This window comes from Callithrix jacchus, chromosome 2 (genome assembly GCF_049354715.1).
Source record: "Callithrix jacchus isolate 240 chromosome 2, calJac240_pri, whole genome shotgun sequence".
NCBI lineage: Eukaryota > Metazoa > Chordata > Mammalia > Primates > Cebidae > Callithrix > Callithrix jacchus.
Window position 1 is genome coordinate 121,678,066 of NC_133503.1, and position 21,460 is coordinate 121,699,525.

At 34.6% G+C, this 21,460-nt stretch overlaps 1 long non-coding RNA gene across 4 annotated transcripts in view; it reads right to left on the reverse strand.

The window, feature by feature from the left end:
• The window catches only part of LOC103791509 (uncharacterized), a 520,065-nt gene that overhangs the window by 294,948 nt on the left and 203,657 nt on the right, over positions 1-21,460 (reverse strand). For 2 of the 4 annotated variants that reach the window (XR_013532242.1, XR_008479636.2), the window contains exons 5-6: positions 6,473-6,530; positions 3,495-3,574 (exon numbers count right to left, since the gene is read on the reverse strand). This is a non-coding gene — a long non-coding RNA (uncharacterized LOC103791509). The remainder of the gene's footprint in view (positions 1-3,494; positions 3,575-6,472; positions 6,531-21,460) is intronic. The other 2 variants (XR_008479638.2, XR_013532243.1) reach the window with 1 other exon arrangement.

Below are 21,460 nucleotides of genomic sequence, written 5' to 3' on the forward strand. Positions count from 1 at the left end.
GTCAGAGACAAGATTATCTGTTGAGGACAGGGGAGAAGGGAAGATCAGAGTTCTGAGGAACATATAGATGTGTTGAAAGTGTCACCATGGAGAGCAATAAAGGGAGCCAACTAATGATTCCTATAAGTGTGGGTTGGTCCTGTTGAGAAACAAGTTGATTTTGGAAACCCTGAATCTATAATAGTACCCCTGTCTTTCAGTTTGTTTGATTTCAAAAGCTGTAGAACTGTACTGAACTAGGATTAATCCAGTTCAATTTACACAGCATTGAGGCTTTTCAGAAAAGATACAATAGAAAAGCAAGAAGGCAACGCAGTTTAAGGATATTGACAGAGCATCTAATTTGGGTTAGGAAGATGAAAGCAGACTAGTTCACAGGGGTAAGCAGAAGAGACAAAGGATCAGAAGTCCCCACATATTCCTGAAACTGTGCGGCAGAAAAAAGTATATTGGAGAATGGAGGCATAAAACTTACACATGGAGTGAATTTATTGAAGTCAATACTTCAGAAGAAGTTTGGGCTTATAAGAAGATCCAACATGCAACAATGGAATGGGATAGCTGAAGTAGCTTAAAGATAAAGGTCACATCATTGACATCAAAAATAAGAAATTGAAAGCCAAGTCATTGCCTCGGCAGGTCATCCAAGTAGATGTTGAAGCACCCAAGAAGGATGGCAGGATTGAGATTGAGAGCTCAGATGATAGACGTCTTCACTGAAGGTAGGGAAAAATTCTGAAAGTTGTTTTTAGTAATTCTATCACCGTACAAAAAATATATTTCAACCTGAATTTCCACCTCTTCCAGAATGTTATGATAGACATGGCTCAATCACTTTTTCAATGTTATTGAGAAAATAATTTAACTCAGTAACATTTGCTATTTCATATGCGTTGATGTTATTAGTAGCTTTTTAAACTCTGGATTAAAATGCAATTATAAATTCTTCTAGATTATGAATTCACTGAGTCATATATAAGTAGTCTGAATACCTATGGGGATCTAATATAATAGTAAAACCTAAAATAATAAAACAATATGTAATTTAGAGGCACTTGCTCCAGGCTTGATGATGTTATGTAAATGATGAAAAATGGTATCTTTGAGAAGTTCAAGTTTAACACAAACTATAAAAGTTTAATGACAAATTATGTTATTCACAATCCCAAACTTTTTTCTTCATTAAATATGGCTCTCTATGCACTACTGACTCTCAATAGACAATTTGTCAAGGAATAATCAGTAACAGAGAAGTGGATCTTACACCTACTGAAATTTGTCCCCTCAAAGACACCATTGTTGGTAGAAATATTTAAATAATGCAGTTAAACTACTCTTTTCATCTTCTACAGAAAATAACCTACATGACCTAGCCTCTTCTGAATGTCTTTAAATATCATCTATACATCAATTATTGACTTCTTTATAAGCCCTTCTACTAGTGGAGTGGTGTTTCACAAATAGTGCTAAGGACAGCCTGTATTACTTGTTAAGTACACATTTCTGGGTCCTAAGCAGACACACTGAATCAAAACCTCTAAGAGAAGAACTAGAAGTGTTTAGCAAGCCCCCACATGATTCTTATTACCAGTGAATCTTGAGAAACAACAGCTTTGGGATGTTCAGGCTTTGATCCCACATTTAACAGATCCAAGTTATAACCTTGTTGAGTTTTTTCAGAACTTTTCTGCCATTTTTCTTGTTGCCAACTACCATTTCTTTTCATCATTTTCTTATCAATGTTCCTGTCTCAGAAACATTTCTCTCTTCTAATCACAATATATAAATTATTGCAATGTAGAAACTGAGATAGCAAAATTTGTTGAACTGTAAGTGAAATAAGAATGTGTTGGCTCTGGTTAATGATCAGGAACCACACTCATAAGTAAAACTATAATCATCTTTAAAGATGTTGTGGTATCTTTCCAGATTTTATTCACTCCTAAATGTTTGTGGTAATTGTCCAGATAATTGTCAGATAATTTATTCTAATATAAACAGACATTTACAGTTGGACAATGCACCCAAGTGTGGTTTGATTTGATTTCAGTATTTTACCAAATGCACTCATTCCCACCCAGATATATAGTATTGCATAGATACTGCCTAAATTCCACTCTTTAAGTTATAGCAGAAATAAACTGCATTTGATGCTGTATGTAATTTATTTGACAGAAAGGAAAAGATTAAACAGGTTTTTATATGCAAAAGTTCCCCAAAGAGAAAAACCATTAAATATAGTTTCCTAATCTGATTGCTGGATTTCACAATTAGGCCAATGCTTTTCTATTTAAGTATCAGTCTTCAATAGTTAATCTGGGTAAACTGGTGAAAACCGGAGAAGAAAAAAGTAACTTACAGGGCTAGAAGATGGACCTGTTTCGTTGGCTGTAAAAACGAGATTACAGGTTCCTTGGAGATGCAACCATACATTCAGCAGTTGGTACATGAGTCAACATTTCCCTGACAATGTAAGATTACTACAAATTGATAACGACCTTAAAGAAAAGTGATGCTCACTGCTTTAAATCTTGGTGTTGCCTGGTCTGAATGATTTGTACCCCGTTTTCATGAAGTGTTTATGTTCTCTTGCAGACTAGTTTAAAGATCCCTTTCAGCCCATTTGCTTGAAAAGAGAGGCTGAGGAGTCTTCTTGAACTATAATTAAAGTCTCAAAGAAGTTGGCTTTCTCAAAATGCTGAGCCTTACCCTCCTCCAAGTTGTTTGTGTTAGTTTAATAAGGCCACTGCAACCTGTCCCCCTCTTCCTTGCTGTGCTATTGAAACACAGTAAGAAGACCCTTTGAGCCAACCATCTGCTCTTCAATTAAACTAGCAAGCATTTTCTTTTCAATAATTTAATGTGGGCGTCTTTTTGTTTCCAAGTAACTGCTGGTAAAAATTCATGAATTAACTAAGAAAATAAACTAAAGAAAGACAAAAATTTACTTGCAAGATGGAAAACTTAGGAAAGCAAGGTATGACAAGCCCACAAGGTACTTTTTCCATGATAGTTGGTCCCTTATCTTCCTAAACCCTGCTATTTAGCTACTTTCCAATGAGAGCCTGAAAACAATTGCAATGGCTGTGGCTATAAGTAAGCATGATGCAAGATTTACTAATAAATTGGACTGCTTTATAATTACCCGTGAAATAACAACACTTGACCCTGATTTATTTTGTGGGCTGCCTTTTTCTCTCCAAACATTTTGAAGTTAATTTTTTTTCTTAAAACCAGATGTTTTAACATTTCAAAGAAGATGGATGGAATGCAAACTCAAGACCAAAACTGTTTTAGGTTTGCACTCATTATTACTGTTATTAAAGAAAGGGCCAGGGCTCTAAGCAAACTGGAAATGAGCCAAAAGCTCTAATTTAGATGACAGTGGCCATCTTGAAATCTTCCAAACATACAAACAGCTTTCTTTCCATTTTCTGTAAACACAGAAGCAAGGAAATCTGAAAACTAGATCAGACAGGAAAAGAATTGCTCACCTCTAAACTTCAATGTGATGTAATGATGGTCCATTTTACTTCACTTTATGGCATGGGAAGGGCTCCGTTGTTTGGAATATCTAATTAAAGATATTAAGGTTTAGTTAGTAATAAAATCTATCAACCCCCACTTGTTTTTGCAAATATTTTGACAGACAATTTTGTCTCTGTGTCTATGATTGGCTCCTTTGACAACACGGGAATTTACAATAACCTGGGCATTGGGAGCTGAGACGTTTCCAAGAGGCTTCTCTACAGCGAGAAAAGCAAAGGGCTCCTGTTCCGTCCTCTTGATTGTATCCAGCTGGTTTCAGAAAACCATCCACTCAGTCCACTCTAGGGCCAGAGCTCCTAGGTAGTGGTTCCAAAGGGATAAGGACAGGGAGAAGGAGGTAGGAGATAAGATAGAAATGCAAGGACCATGCTGATAACAGCAGTGACAATAATAAGGAAGGCTGACAGAGTGACATGTGGAAATGTGAGTTCATTCTAAGCCAGAACCGAACAAGCCTTTTCCTAAATGATTACTTAGGTAATCGCTTTCTGCTTGATTAGATCATTGCATTAGGACTTTGGCTCACTTTATTTATTTATTTTAAATTGATGGCCTTTGTTAACTAACCAAGGTAAGTACTTAGAAGAAGTAGCTTGACAGGACTTTTCTGATAGATTTGTACAGCATCAGGTTATAATCACTGGTTTCTAGCTAGCAGATAGCCCCTTGAGGCAGCAAGGATTTAGCAAAATATCACTGCCCGGAGAAATAAAGGCAAGGCTCATAAAATGATGCAGTGCTTTCCTGTTGTTGCTATAGATTCATTGTTTGCCAGATTACCTTGAGGGAAAGTGGCCTTCAGAGGGGGTGGTTTATGATTACACAAAATGGAATGTTGAAGTAGAATAGAAAGATTTGATTTTTGTATGCCACTTTTCATAGACAAGGCATGTCATAGGACATTAAAAATCAGCAATATATTGTTCCTGTGTGGCCTGGGTAGACAAATACAATGGCTAGTACACATTCAGCAATAAGATGATGTAGTCTGTGTTGCAAGGAAAGGAGATGTTGGCCAGAAAATGAGGTTTGTTCTGTTACATTGACTGGGGTCTGGAATAGAGAGTGATAGAGTAGGAGTCCTTTTTTTAGTCATTTAGTAAATATTTGGGTGCTTATTCCGTGCCAGGCACACTGTTGGTTTATTACCACGGTGAACTAAACAGATGAGTTCTCAGCCTCATGAACTCACAGTACCTTAGAAAAGACCTATAACAACTAAGTATGACAACTGTGGCACGTGCTGCAAAAGAGATGCCTAGTGATATGCAGAGGGTATTATGAAGGACTAAGGTGGAAGGTGGTGAGGGTTTAATAGAGGAAGGAGGAAGCTGAGTAGGAGAAAAGAAGGCACAGAAAGCCTTCCTAGTAGAGGAAACAACCTGTGCAACGGTCCTACATTGAAAGGCAGCTCTGGCAGATAGGAGGAGCTGAAAGGAAGCCTGTGTGGGTGGGAGTAAGGAGTAGGCAGAGTGCCCTCAGAGATGAGCTGGGGGAGCTGAGAAGAGGCCGGATCTTCCTGGGCTATGTAAGCTCTGTTCAGGACAAACCCCAAGAGCAACAGGAAGCCACTAACATGTTTTAACTGTCATCAGAAAATCCCAGGAAATATGATTCAGTGTTGCTGCCCCTGTCTGAAATTCAGAAACCCCCATTTTCTTCTTTTGGAATCATGGCATTACACATGTTTTCAAATACTCTTTTCTCTTATTTAAGTTAAGGTCGCCATTCAGTACATTCAGAGACCTGCAGCTAATTTCTCCTTTTGCTCAGCACATTAAGAAAATGTCTAAACAAGATTCTTTTAACACCAAATATACATTTTTCAAGATTTTTCATAACAATAGCCAAGAAAATCAAAAGGGTTATTTTGTGGTACTTCCTGTATAATTATTATACTATTTCTCTAAAGCCATTTCTAAATTATGGAAAGAAAAGGGTGCTTTCGTTTCTTATGCTGATGATAAAAGCAAATATTTACAATACAGGCTATCCAGGAAAGAAATAGAATCCACATATAATCTGTTTTCCTTGCAGTATCTGCTGCTCAATTTTATAAGTAGCTGCCGGCCAATTGTATTTCGAACCCAAACCCAAACTTTTGCGCCTTTTCGTTAAAGGGAACAGAATATTTTGCTTAAATATGTCAAAGAAATTGTTGAGAGTCATTAAGGGCTTTTGGTTGGCTGGTTTGCTTTTTTGGCAATTTGGAATCTCATTGTGAAACAGCTTACAGAACCATGTAGCAAAAGAAGAATTATATTGTTATGAAAGCTCAGCACAAGCCTAAATCGATATTAGAGTATGCATTTCCAATCATGAGTAGGTGGTACAAACATGAATCCTACTGAGAAATAATGAGATGTGTGTACATATGAACCTCCTGTGTATCTTTTTGAAAACATATCCCCAAGAGAACATGACATAAAACAACTTGCAATTAAACTTTATTTGATGCCAGATGAGAAACAAATGCTTTAAAAACTGTAATTTTTAATATAATAATTATTTGCCTTGCATGTGCAGACCAGCAGCTTCTTATACCACTCCGATTCCTCAGTCAACATTTATTTCTGAAGTAACTCGATAGAGGCTGAGATTTTAATTGCATTTTCCCCCTGATTTGTATATGTACTCTGTAAGATTTTTTAGAAAAATGAATTATTTCAGTCTGACTTTTGAAGTCACATATAGACCATTCTGAAATTAAATGCTTGCTTTATAGATGTTCCATAAGAACAAAAATAGCGTATTTCTCAATCTACTGTATGTAAATAGTTCATAAATTTTCCCAAGACTACAGAGTAGTTTCTTTTAGATTTCCAAACAGTGTAACTGTTTTTCCCAAGTGCTTCAACTACCAGAACCTCATTTTAATGGCAAAACTATTGAAGGCTCTCTGCTTACAAGATAATAGACACACCTTCATAGTACATAATTCATTGGCTGGAAAGGAGCATGATGATAGGAAAACACAAATCCTGTAAAAAAAAAAATAGCAGAATGTATGGTTTGTAACCACAAGTGCTTATGCAGACATTTGAATATCAGCACTTCAACTGCATTTACAATATACTAATTGTTCGTTCTAAAGGTAAATGCTCGTTACACATGTGGCCGTATGAACCATTGCAGTTCTTCTAAGGGTCTAAGGCCAGTGGACTGAGGCCATTGGAGTATAAGGCAAAAGAGTTCACAGAATGCCTATAAGCATGTGTATTAGTAATAAATTGTTTGTATAAACATATATGTACATAATAATGTTTATATCACTTTACAGTTTAAAAATTGTGTTATACTCACGACTTCATTTAATTTTCACAACAAACCTGGGAGATAGTTATTGCTACTGTCATATTAACAATGAAGAGTCTGGCTCAAGCAAGTGATATGACTTGCCCAAGATGACTGAGAAAATAATTATTAAACTGAAAACTGGTCAGTTTATTTTTAATGATTGACTTACAGTAACTTATAAAATATTTCAGATTATTTCAGGATAGGACCACAATGCAACAAAATCTAACACACCTGTTTTTTTAAAAACTTTTCCTGCATATAGAGTCACATACTGTTGTAGGGAATTTTCAAATATTCTAAAATTAATGTATCCATCCTAATAAAAAGGTTTTAATGGGGCTCAAAAATTTTTTTCAGCCTCTTCCATTCAAAGCCAGTAATAATCAAAGCGCAGTAATGACCCTTAAAGTCACCCTCAGAAGGGGAAAACTATAAACATTAAATTTAGATGTAATTAAAGCCAAGGCATGATTTTACACAAAACTGATGTTTTTACTTAGTTCATAATAACAAAGAAAAAATTACTATAAGATAAAACAATATCCACCAATTTCTATCCAATGACTATCTTCTATAAGATATTCTAAAGACTTAAGAACAGGAGATGGAAAATTCGAATCCAGTGTTAGAGATACATGTATAAACATGAATCATCTACTTGAGTTCTTGAAAAGGACTAGGCAACTTTTGATTATAACCTTAAATGTGTGCTACTATATGCAAATGTGATGACATTTAATTTTTAATTTTATTTTGCAAACATTTAGCATCTACTGAGAGAAGCAAAATTCATTATGACATACAGGCTTATTGCAATCCTACAATCTAGTAGAAATGGTAAGATATGGTGTGGAGACCAACTCCATCTTGGTTGCCAACCCACTATGCTAACTTCTGATTAACCTCAGTTCCAAGAAGAAACTGGAATCCTTATTTCCAGTATATCTATTGTTCTTTGTGTAAGAAAATGTACTTACCATAAATCTTGCCCTTAGGTCAAAACAACCTTGACCATCAATCCTGCCTGTTGCAGGTTCATATAGCATTCTTTCCTTTCCCTGGGAGGTCAGCTTCATTGTCCTACACATTACTTCCCATAGTACCTAAGCCCTGGGTCTGGAGCGGGTAATAGCACAGGGATCCACCATCTTGTCTTGCCACTGCCCAAGACACAGACATGGCTTCTATTCATAAGTCTTTATTAAATGTTTCTTTCTAAGCAACTGGATTTATCAGCCTCTTTCTTCAGCCTCTCAGCTTCCTCAGACTTTGGGAGTATGTTTGCGTAGGTCTGCCCATCGTGGAACATATGGATGCTGCCACTTAGACACCTATTGAAAAGAATACAGCTATGCTAGACTATGGAGGACAGATAGAGTCTGAGAGGCATATTTAGGGAAGAAACAAATTCCTCATACAGAGTGTGATGAGAAAGGAACAGAGCTTACTTAGGCAGTGCAGGTAGTCCACTTTGGCTGGGCTGCAGGTTATAGGAAAGGTAATCATGGTGACCGAGTCTAAAGACATACACATAGATCAGACTTTGAAGGATCATGAATATCGGGCTGTTGTCATTTGACTTTATTCAGGAGGTAAGAAGGACAATTAAATGTTTTTCTTAACAATGTCAGAAATATATTAACACGGACATTATACAGGATGAATAAGGAAAGAGAGATTGAACAGGTGAATCCCAATTGGGAAACCAAAAACCCATATGACACAACCCAGTAAGATTGTGAGAGCAGGCATGGAAAGAAAGGGACAGATGCTGAAGACACTAGGAAAGAACTAACAGGTCACAGAAGCACATGATGAAACTGATTGAATGGATGTGAACAAGCAGAGCAGGGGAAAAGAAAGAGGCAAAGCGACTTGAAGGATGAGTAACCCAGAGAATAGGGCTACCAGAAAGAAGCTCAGAAAAGTCAGCACATGGGTGTTTGGAGAAAGGAGAAAACATAAGAATAGTTTTGAAAAATATTTAGCTTGAGATGCAAGTCTCCAGGTCTGTCATCTAGATGAAAATGCCCAACAGGGAGGTGGAGATTCAGGTCAAGAAACTGAGAAAAAGATCAGACTGGAATATAGGTTTGGGAGCTTTTAGAAGGAAGTCAGATGTCTAAGGGCAAAAAATATATACTTTGAATGTGGTTATACCTGGGAATGTTCTCCAAAGATAAATGTAGGTTTCAGAAGGAAGACAGTATTTAATATTTAAATTTTAAATTTTGTATAAACTGTTAATACATAATAAAATGCTTTTAAAAGCAATTTCCCTAGACTATTTCTTTCTTCATAAGTTCTGGTTTATTGGCAGATAGATAAATATATCTGATTTATATCTCATATTTATTATTTTATATACATATAAAATAAATAACCAATATTGTGATATATAATCTCCTTTAAAATAATCCAGTGGGTTAAGAATTGTAAACTTCTTTTGAAGTGATACTATGCATGGAAAATCTTGTAGGAAAAGAGATGAGAAGCTGGAAACAGTTTCTGCAACACATCACTTGACAGGAAGTTATCAGAATGAAGTCTTATAGGTAACAATCTTATAACCATACATGGTGTTTGTACTAGTTACCATACAGATAGGAAATGAAAGGTCCATTACGGTTTCTTATCAGCTGTATATTGGTGTAATTTAGAGAGTTTGATAGCATGAACCTGAACTGCAAAAGCCTCCAGACAATGCCCTGCAATCAGTCATCTAACTCTTTGAGTTTAAATGGCTGTTTGTAGACTTTCTCCTGTCTCTAAAGGACATTGTCTTCCCAAAACATTTAGCTGAAGCTATTAGTTTCATTCCCTTCTAATATTTTTTTTCTTAACCATGGAATCTACAAAACATATCAGCCTTCTAAGATTAAAATAATACAGTGTAATATCATTGGTCTACAATTAAACACAGTCTGTGTATGGCTTGCTTCAATGTATAGCAATGATATGATACAGAGTCCCTATGCTAATCTCTCAGATTTTCAAACTGATCACATTTATCTTTTTGCCCTTTTACAGAGATTTTCACAAATGCTTGAGTTTTCATGTGTTTACTTTCCAACATTGAGATATCTTAGACAATGACAAAATATTGCATGATTCTCCAACTCCTTGCCTACTAGGGCTGAAGTCCACCATCTGGATGCTCACTAGGTAGCCAGAAATCAGGGAGAGCTTCCCTGTGAGAGATTGTGGCAAGTACAGAAAGCTCTAAACTACATCAGTAGAGCAGGGAGAGCCAGAAGCCATGGAAAGGAAAGGTAAAAACAAAACAAAACAAAACAAAAACTAGAAAAGGAGTTAAAAACATTTTTTAAACAATGATAGCAGATATCAGGTGGGAAAAGTGCATGTACCTAGACTGTGGTTTATATCAGTACTGTTCATAAGAATAAGCAGGACTCTGTGGCCTCAGTGGACTTCCCAGTATTAAAGATCCAGGTACAGAATGACTCAAACAGAAAAGCTAATTCCACTTCTCCACCAAGGATTGTTCTCAGTTTGAACTCAAATTACTGCTTCCATTTATATATTCTAATCTTGGAATAGCCATTGAATCAACCTGTATCCTGCTTCTACATTTATTATTGGCTTACATAAATATTAACTTCTTTCATCCAGTTCCTACTACTGTAGCAGATATCTAAGGGCAGAGTTATTGTTGCTGTAAAGATGTTAAATTCTCACACAGTTTAAGCTAGAATTTAACCCACACTGGATTTCCTATTGTGAAATTTTTGTTCTTTCACCTCAGTAAGGAGCAGTAAAATTATCGTTATCATCATCTTCACTATTATCATCATCTTTACTACTCCCTTTCCTGCTAGTACCACACAACCCCAGTGTTTCATGGACCTCTCCTAGTGTGGCTCTGTGGTTTGAGAAAGAGGAGCAGAAACCCTCTACAAGCCTACCTTCTGTTCCCAAAGGTTGTGCTTAGTGCAAAATCTCCCCTTTCAGGGCTGCTGCTTCTGTCTCTAGGATGGTTTCCAGCAGCAATCCTTGATAAAGGCAACAACAGCAGGTGGGCCTTCAGGAGATAGTAGCAACTCCTAGTGCCTTATCCAAAAGAATCTATCTGATTTTTGTGTTAAATGGCACCCTTGAACCTTTCTTTGACTGGATAATCGACAGTGTCATATTGCCATCTGCAATTACAAGCAATGATTCCCAGACTTTGTTCTTCAAGGCCACATGCATACACCCACACAAACACACACAAAAACACCCAAACAAACACACACACAAACACACACACACACACACACACACACACAGGCACATAGCTAGAAGTATTGTTGTCTCCACATTTATTTTATACATGAATTTAATATATAAAAATATTGAATAAATGTGCAAACAACTACAACTTTCATACAATTCTCTGCTTTTAAGAAATGCACACCAGGGCACCCAGAAGTCACAAGAATGACTTTATAACTTTTACCCTACACTTTGATGCGGCATTTACCACTTAACCCTCAGGTTGACATGCATTGTCTGTTAAGATGATTGGTCTTTAGTAGCATTTTACAACTTTAAGATACTGTATGCTTTTAATATTTGTCATATATGAAAAATTTATACCTCATGATCCTATTTACCAGGAACTATAATTGAGAAAAGAGGGCATTAAACAAAAGAGCTATAATTGAAAAAGGAGGAAATTAAACGAAAGAAGAGTCATGTCACTTTCAAATTGTGTCTAAGTAAAACATGTCAACAAGTAAAATTCAGAATACCTCAAAATTAAGATGATGAATTCATTTTTTCCTGTCTTTGAAGTAATTCTTAGAGTTGTCCATCTAAGATTACCCAAAGGCTGCAAAATATACAATTCCTATTCTCTTTTTCTACACAGTATCTATGTAAAGCAAGATTTCATATTATATAACAATTCTCTTTTTCTACACAGTATCTATGTAAAGCAAGATTTCATATTATATAACAATATTAAGTGAATATGCTATAAAAGATTTTGTAATATGCTGTCCTGGTAAAAGATTTTGGTATTTTATTATACTTAAGCTTGAAAACCTTAATTTTGTTATTAATGAAATAGAATAAATTATCTGATTGGTGGTGCTCTAAACCTACATCACATATATGAATAAGTTTTTATCATATTTTGCAGTTTTTAACTCAGATAGGAGACCATGTTTGAGGTCGTCTTTAATCAAATTATACAATATATCTTATGATTTTTGTTGGTATTCCATTAATGCACTGTAACTTAGACATGTCTCAGTAGTCAGGTAAGTTTGGAATACCCTGTCCTAAAGCGTTGCTCAGACTCGCTCCATTGAACCCATCTCATGCTTTGCAGTGTAACATAGTTCTGCCAACAAGCTGAACTTGGTTGATTCCCTTATTGACACACTGGGGAAGAAAGCACAGTTTCCCTGTTCCCTGAGTCAGCACTCAAGTTCTCAGTCTCTTCCTTAACAGTGGGTAAAGTGTCACACTCTATCTTGATGTTCTCCCTGAGTGTGTCAGAGTGGAGCCTAGTTTGCTTTCTTGATGTAGTCTGTAATCTAGTAGTTAAGACTTGAGAAAAGCTTATCCATAGTTTACTTCATTTCTGCAAATAAAATCCTAGGGATACACTTAGAGTTCTAGAGTTCTCCAAAATATCTATGAAAATTAAACTGTAATGAAGATCCTGAAATATGTTCATTCTATAGATGTTTCCTGGGCTAATGATTCTTTGGACATAATTTCTTAGAGTGTTTAAATTAAATATTTTCTGCACACAGAATAGTAAGTGCTCTTCCAGTTTTTCCAGCTTTCTTTTATCTTTTTTCTTTAATATTGTGACTTCAAGGTCACTATAATGGGATAGTGTGTGTGCATGTGTGTGCGTTTGCGTATGTGTGTGTGTGTTTGCGTGTGTGTGTGTGTGTGTGTGTGTGTGTATTCTTCCTAATTTCCCTCTATAAAGTTGATGTTACATTTTAACTAAGGTCAAGACATCTTAGTTTCTTATTAAAATCTATGATTAGCAAACTAATTATTATACTGCCAATAACATTCTCTTTGGCTTTCTTTTTCCTCTTTTCCCATTTCCACTTCCTAGACCATTAAGATATATTTATCTATTATGATTACAGATTTAGATCTAGAACATATCCCAAAGAATTTTCTATCAATAGGCTTCAAATGCACATTTTTCCTTTATCTACAATGTCATTCTTTTTAGTTTCTATAGTGCACAAGGTGTTACCTAGAAAAGGATTTTACTCAAATTATCTAAAGCCTTGTTCATTTATCAAAACCACTGTCCACACTTCACAAAATGAATAGCAAATGGCTCCCATTCATTTTGAACTGATAACTTGGACTAAAAGTCATAGGCATCAATGTTAAAAGGCATGGAAAATTCCCACACTTCACCACCAAATCCTGACCTGGGAGATTTGTACTAATGTTCACAGGAAGGCATAAATTGCAGAATACATTCTGCCCTGTTGACTCATAAGTTTTAATGGAAAAATGCAAGACTTACACAGCTCCTTTCTCCCAAAAGCATTTTAAGGATGCATAAGGCATCTAAAATCCTTACCAAGAAAAATGTATTTTCCCCTTATTAAAAAAAAGACAGTGCCACTACATATTGGTAGTTATATTTCAAGAGAGTAAGAGAAACGGGGCTAGGGGGGGAAGAGAGAGAAAGGAGTTGATTTACAGATTGAAAGAAGCTGATAAACTACAGTGTTATAGTGTAAGATGCCTAATTTTTTTAAATTTTGGCAACTGTCCTCCAAATATATATCAGAATAAATCTCCCCAAGAATACATACTTGCCCCAGAATATCTTAAGATATAACCCTGGATATATCTTTAGAGAAAACAAGGAGGTATACACATCTGAAGAAAGTTTGCTATTTGTACATAAACACTGAGAAGTTAGTAAACTTAATAAACATTTATAGAGCTCTCCACTTTAAATACACAAAATATACATTCTTATCAGTGTCACATCACACCTACTCATAGGTTTAAATGAAATATTGATCGGCCATTATTAAGCACAATTACTGGCATAAAAGAGGTTTTCAATACCCATTTTTAGAATAAAACAACATTCCTGTTCTCTCTCCCTCTTTTTCTTCCTCTGTCTTCCTCTCCTTCATTCCTTTTTTTTCTTTCTCTCCTTCTTTCTTTAAAAAAAAAGAGAGAGAGAGAAGTTAGTTACTATTACCCATCCAATTCCCTTGGTAAAAACCTTGAGATACTTTTGTATCTCTACTCTCAATGCTACACTATAAGTGCTAGTTAAAAGATTGGTTTATCACCATCATTTGACTCTTAACTTTTCATTTATTTCCAATTTCTCTCCATCTTCCCGGGCAAAGACTCTCATCCTCTGTCATAACCACCTAAAACCCTGTTACCAGTCTCTACTCATCTTCTAATGAAAATCATCTGTAGGAACGATTTTCCCAAAACAAAATTCTGATCATGCACTCAAAGTTAAAATTCTCCTATGACTTCCACTTGCCTATAGTACCAATCTGAATAATACCCATCTAAATCTCCTTAGCCTTTCAGACTGACATCTTCCCCGACTCCTCTCCCATATTCCCTCTTTCCCCCATTCCCTTCCTTATCTGGAGATGCACAATGCACTTTTCTACCTTATATTTTGCCTAAAATACACCCACTTCCCTAAAAACCATGCTACTTGATAAATTACTACTTTATTCATACTCCTACTATCATATTTATTGAATTGCATATGGCTTTATTTCCCTTCAGGAGGAAGAGTTATTTAAAGTCACAAATCTGTCTAAATCACCTTTGGGTGATATGAATTTCTTGGTATGCAGTAAATGTTCAATAAAAGTTTGTTGAATAAAAAGAAGATGAAATTTATGTTTGAGAACTATGATGTTTTTGTGCATAAGAAAGCTAGTCTTTGAAATTCACACCCTCTTCCCCTCTGTCACACCAATTATCTCTCCACCTTTCCGGGAACATGGCCCCTAGAAGCATGCTTTGCCAACACCAAGCTTTAACTCCAACCCTTGCTTCCTGGCTATTACTCTCAAGGTTCCAATATAGTCACTCATTTTCCTTTATTTTGCCCTGAAATCTCTTTCACTGTAAAGACATTAAGTGCCTATTGATGAAGTATTTTGTCATCTAACATTGGTATTTAAATTTTCATCTAAACCAATAAAAAACGGAATCTTTTTTCCACGATATTGATCTAGAGACTAAGAAGTAGACAGATTAGGCACTAATCTATAAAAAAATCTCCACCGTAGAATCACCCAAGTTGAAGAAAAATGTTAGGCGACTTAAAAAGAACTATTTAGCAAGTTTTAATTGCAATAAAATGATTAAACAAAACAATAACCATTAAATACATCCATGCAGTAATTGGGTATTGAGATAATTTTATTTTAATGACTTTCACAGTTGGAGAGGCAGCCAAAATGGCTTTGACATTGACTTTGGCACTTTTATTTATTTCAAGTATCAGAAGTCATATCCATTGATCAGTAGCCTAACAGTTTTAGGTATCTTGAACTGTTCTACATATAAGCTGATTATCCTGTCTATAAAGAAACCATTGCAACTCATTGGCTATAATACAGAGATAATTATTACCATGCAATTCATTCCATTTGAGGTATTAAGTGCATTCTACATGTTTTAACAGAAGCATCACACTGAGTTCTGTTGTCTTAAAACAAGACCAGCACCCTATTTTGTCAGATGATTTTGTTTTCAACTCAGGGAGACCTTCCTTCACATGAGGATCATGATTATCAGTCACCATAATCACTCACTTTACCTTTTCAACCTGAGTGAGGGATTTGCGAAACACTTTGTAAGCCAGTGAATTTTGAAGTCATCCGCAAATTCATGTCCTTTCTTACAGGATAATATCTACTCAATCTGGCTAAGATTAGAGATTCCTGTAATCCCAGCACTTTGGGAGGCTGAGGCGGGTGGATCACGAGGTCAACAGATCAAGACCATCCTGGTCAACATGGTGAAACCCCGTCTCTACTAAAAATACAAAAAATTAGCTGGGCATGGTGGCACGTGCCTGTAATCCCAGCTACTCAGAAGGCTGAGGCAGGAGAATTGCCTGAACGCAGGAGGCGGAGGTTGCGGTGAGCCTAGATCGCGCCATTTCACTCCAGCCTGGGTAACAAGAGCGAAACTCCGTCTCAAAAAAAAAAAAAAAAAAAATTAGAGATTCAATTCCTTCATTTCTCTTTTTGGTCATTTTAAACTATGCACACTGTGGTCTTTACTGTGTATTATAGTTTCGCTAACAGCAAGACACTTTTCAATTTTTAGAAAATGTTCCCCTTTCACAGATATGGTTAAACCACCTATAAATGTGAATACTTAACAAGTTGATTGAAAAACTGTAGAAATTTCCTTTGAAGTCTTCATTTTCTTAGAGGTTTAAAGTACTTTGTACCTCACAAATTCTAAAACGTAGTCATTCAAGTTAATTAATGGCCATGGCTGGCTAGCTTCCAGGGTCTATGTACCATCCTGCCCTCCCGGTCCCTGCCCCCTGAGCTGACTGTGGTAAGGACAACCGCAAGATGAGATCCACCCCCAGGCTCCACACCCTTCCACCACTCATAGTTAAAACTATGATCAGTAAACTAAAATTACCATGAAGTTTTTCTTCCTCTCTTTTTTCTTTTTCTTTTAAAAAACAATTCAACTCTTATTTTAGACAAAAAGGTTCATATACAGTCTTGGTAAATTGGTATATTGGGTGATGGTAAGGTTTGGGGTCCAGATTTCATCACCCAAGTAATGTGCATAGTAAACAATAGTTTTTCAACCCATATCCACCTTCCTTCCCAGTCTAGTAGCTCATGGTGTCTATTGCTCCCATGTTTATATCCATTCATATATATATGTGCATGAAAGAAATACACTTCTCTCCTTTGTTTTCTGCCTGCTGTACAGCTATATGTGTGTGACTCTGCTTTCTTAGATATGATTGGACGAGGTGGGCGGATCACTTGAGATCGGGAGTTCGAGGCCAGCCTGGCTAACATGGTGAAACCCTATCTCTACTAAAAAAAAAAAAATACATAAAAATATATATGATTGGATTAAAAATGAGATTGGCTGATATGTCATCTCTCTTATAATGCTGTACTAAATTGTCAGAATTATACATAACAGTTATAAGTATAAGATGGTTTTTTGTTTATTGGTTTCCTAAAATTCAGACGAATTCCTTGCCAGCTCTCATTTTCTATACCTATAAAGAAGTAGAGTTCCTTCCAAGAACACATCCTAAAAATTTTCTGTCAAAGTCATATTTGTCATGTCAGTGTATTGGCTTTAACATATTATAGAATCAGCCTAATTGAACTCTGAATGAAGTTAAATGCCAGGATTAAATTGTTTTACAAAACAACAACTTACAAATGAATTTGTAATTGGAGACCATCCAAAATAAAATATGAAGTAACTTAGGTTAAAAATCAATGAAAAATGTTTTAGTAAACCTTTCTGTGATCTATTCATCAAGTACCATAAATATTTCAGAGAGATTTATAAATTAGACTTGTAACTGAAACAAACAGCTATATAGCATTATTCCGTTTTACAAAAGTTGAAAAATGGTATTATCATATTTTGCTATGAATAGTTTTTTAATAAAAGGGTAATTTTTTCATTTATGTAAATAAATACAAATAATACAATTAACATATCAAGGAATAATAAATATGTTTTTCAAGAGCTGTGTCCCTACAACAGTAACATACAAGGATGCCCACATGTGGCATAAAACAAATTAATCTTTTCCTCTTTTATTTAATTCAAATTTTATTTCTTAATTATTTGTTCCTATCATACATAGGAGAATATTCCAGGAAAAAATAAGACAGTTAATGAACAATTTAGCCACAATGTCTTATTCTCTCCACTCACCCTATAATCATTAAAAAAAAAAAAAAAAGAACAATATATTTTGGTCCAAATAGTTTAGAGAAGTATGGAATTAAAAACATTTATCTGTTTTCTCTCAAGTCTAAATGTATCACTTCATATAGCATGATTTCAAAGTCAAAGATTGTACTCCTTTCTTTTGTCCAAAAAAATTAGAAGTAGCTGTGTACATACTAATCAATTTTAAATTGTTAATGCAACATCTTTTTCCAAAGTCAAATGTCAAGTCTTGTTACATTGCAAGTCTTATTAGGTGGTTAAAAAAAAAAAGACAAGCCATAAATCCTTCTGAAAACCTAACATACTTCCCTGTGGAAATAAGTCACATAACTCAGATGCCAACAATTCAGCAAAACTAAAGCATTTGGTGACTCTTCTCTTACAGCTATTTTGGAGAATCTACATAAAAGGAGAATATATAGATTTTTTAAATAAACTTGAATAATCCATTTGGAAGAACCAATTAATCTTGATGATTCCATTTGGAAGAACAAATTAATCTTGATGATAAAGTCAAACGTGATAATAAAAAGCTGAAATAATGAACCCTTAAGGATCCACTGAAGAGAACATAGTGTACTTTATAGATCTGCTCTCCTGTAGTTCTCACATATTCTCTTGGAGACTCCAGACAATTACAACACAAAGATGGAGGCTAGAAGAGTTAAGCCCCTAAGGCCAAGCCTATCTCTCAAGGCTATCCTGGTAGGAAGCCAAACTCAAAAGATCCTCCTGTCTTAAAAAAAAAAAAAAATCTTTATTAACACTGAAATTTCATTTTTAAAAAAAATCACTTAAAATTCTAGTCAATATTTAATTTTCTTTTAAAGAACTGTGTTTGGCACAGTTTTACTAGTATTTTGTCTTAAAATTAGTTTTATATTTGGCAATAAGCCCTATACCCTTGGTTTGGTTCCGTTTTCTTTCAAGTCGAGAATAGTGATGGCCTCTTTCCATCACTGTGGTTGCTGATCAGATTTAATATGTTAATTTTGGGAAAAGTATTTGCTCATGCTCTATTATTTTTCCTATTTCAGCTTTATTTGTGTGGCAGTGTTTTCAGTTACATACACACACACACACACACACACACACACACACAGCCATAAATCACTTCTTACATTACCTCCATATCAACAAAAGCCAGATAAAATTAAAATCCAGTGATTAAGTCAAAATCTCAATTTCTATCTTTACAAATCAAATTTTTCTTAAAACAATTAAATATCAACAAAACTAAGCAGTTTTTGGTTTGCTTTATTTTTGGTTTATTTGGGTTTGCTTTTGCCCTGGTAGGTATTTGTAAGATTATAAAATGACAACACAGTGGCCAACCAGAAGGTAGTTGCTGGGTATTTCACAAGTTGGATACCAGTCTCTAAATAATTAATAGTTGACTTCATATTGCAAATATCTTTCACATACTTCTACAAATTGGTTATAAGAATTTACAAAGGCTGAAAATCAAGTAGAATAGTTATTAATTTTTCAAAGGTCACCTTTAATACCAACTCTTTATTTAATACCAATTGCTTTACAGGACTGATTGATAATTTTTGCACCAAACTATGAGATTTGTCATTGTTATCACAATACCAAAATTACTGATGAACATGGTAAACTGAAACTTAATTATGCCACAATATATGTTTATAGATTGTTTTCAGAAAAGGTTAAAAATATGTTGAAATTACAGCCTTAGCTAAGGCTTATGTTGGGTATATGATTGCTATTTTTTTAATTACCATTCTACTGTACGTTTATATTATATTCATAATGTATTTTATTTATCCATCAATTCCCATCACTATCAATGGAAAGTATAACCCTACATTCTCAGAAAACAGTGTTTAAGGATCACTATCTCAGTAAAATCCATTAGTATACTGTCAACCTGATCAATCCTTTGTAAAACAATCTTTTCTCATGCTCAATGTTTCCTACTTTATATAGTTAAATTTGAAGGTATTTTGTTACAGCAAAAAGAACTCTCTTTACTTCCAACAATGTCTGTTAACAGTTACTTGTAAGAAGAACCAATGTAAGCTTCTTGTATCCCCTATTTTTAAAAATTCAAATCATCTAGATATCTGCATTGAATTAAAATCTAATTGTGGTGCAATTATGGAAGAGTTGTAAGGATTGTCTATTAAGACAAATAAATTTTAATGCTCATGGACCTAAAAGATCTTTCTCCATTAACTTTTTGATACAAATTAGAAATATTTATAATTCAAATTTTACTGTGTTGCATTAGTATATATGAGTTTTATAAGTATTCTGAGATTTTTAAATATAAAATTTAGAAATACCCCTTATCATATAATTCCTAAATATTATTTCAAAACAGCATATTTAAATATGCTAGTTAATCAAAGAAAAGGAAAGAAAACTCCTCTTCATGAGAAATTGGTAACAAATATATATTTCTTATGATGCTCAAGAACTAATTGTTCTCAAACTACTGTTTTACAATGTTACATTAAGTATTGGTTTTTATTTCATGGAAATCTGACGATTTTCCTGGACTAGGTATAACAGTGAAATTATATGACTGCTTTGACAGTTTCCAAACATTAAACATTACTGGTTGTCCCTGTTGCTTTTCTTTTTGGAAGGCAAACACAAAATCATTGCAATCAAAAAGTAAAATCTGCTCTATTTTGGTTATTCTTTTTTCAGTGTTAAATTTATCAACTTAGTTTTTAACATGTAAATTTTGCTCTTCATTGTCAGAAAAATCTCTCTATGCAGCTTTAGATAACAAAGGAGTACCCATTTAAAAATTATGTCAAACTAAACGTAATAAAAAACATTTTAAAATTTATTGGTATAAGGAATTCCATACAGAAAGCAACAAATGAACAGAAGTCTGTTTCTCCAAAACTGTGAGAACACAAGTGCCATTAACACTGAAGCGAGTATATACCCAGCCTTGATAATTCAATGGGTCTGCCTTCCCAATAAACGCGTTCTTTTTAATGTTATTCATATCCAGAAATCACCAATTACCTTGATACAAAGACTCATTTGTTTTGCAATCTGGTGTGGTATGAAATTGTTCCAAGACCGACTATCCTTTAATATTTGGTACGTATTTTTTTAACAAGGTGCTTGCGTTTATGTGGAAGGAACATAAAGAGACATTGAATGGTCAGAGTCCTATGAGACAATACTTTAAAATTATATAGATCAGAATAAATAAACTTGTATCAAAATATAAAATAATGGTAGACAAAAAAATCTGTGAGCACATTTTATTTAAGTAACTTGTGGTTCATCATACACATTTGTTGTAATACTTCTTTATAGGCATAGAAAATAAAAGTATATTTCTATTCAGAAACTGAACTTTAAAATGAGCAATGTGAATGAATACTTTTCTATTCTACATATTATAGAGTGCATATTTAATTACTTAATGTATAAATAATTTAAACTTGAATTGGACTTGAACTTCTCATTTCCTAGAAGAATTTTGAGATATATGCCTAAGGGAAGTTTGACCCTTGAATTAATCCATTTCTCTAAAAATCCATGTACCAGAACTTGGTTCAGCTCTATAAAGAGTAACTGAAGTGTCAGTGTCACCATTTGAGTTTAAGTTCTATCTACATTCTCAATGTATGTAGGCTCTTTAATTAGAGGCTCT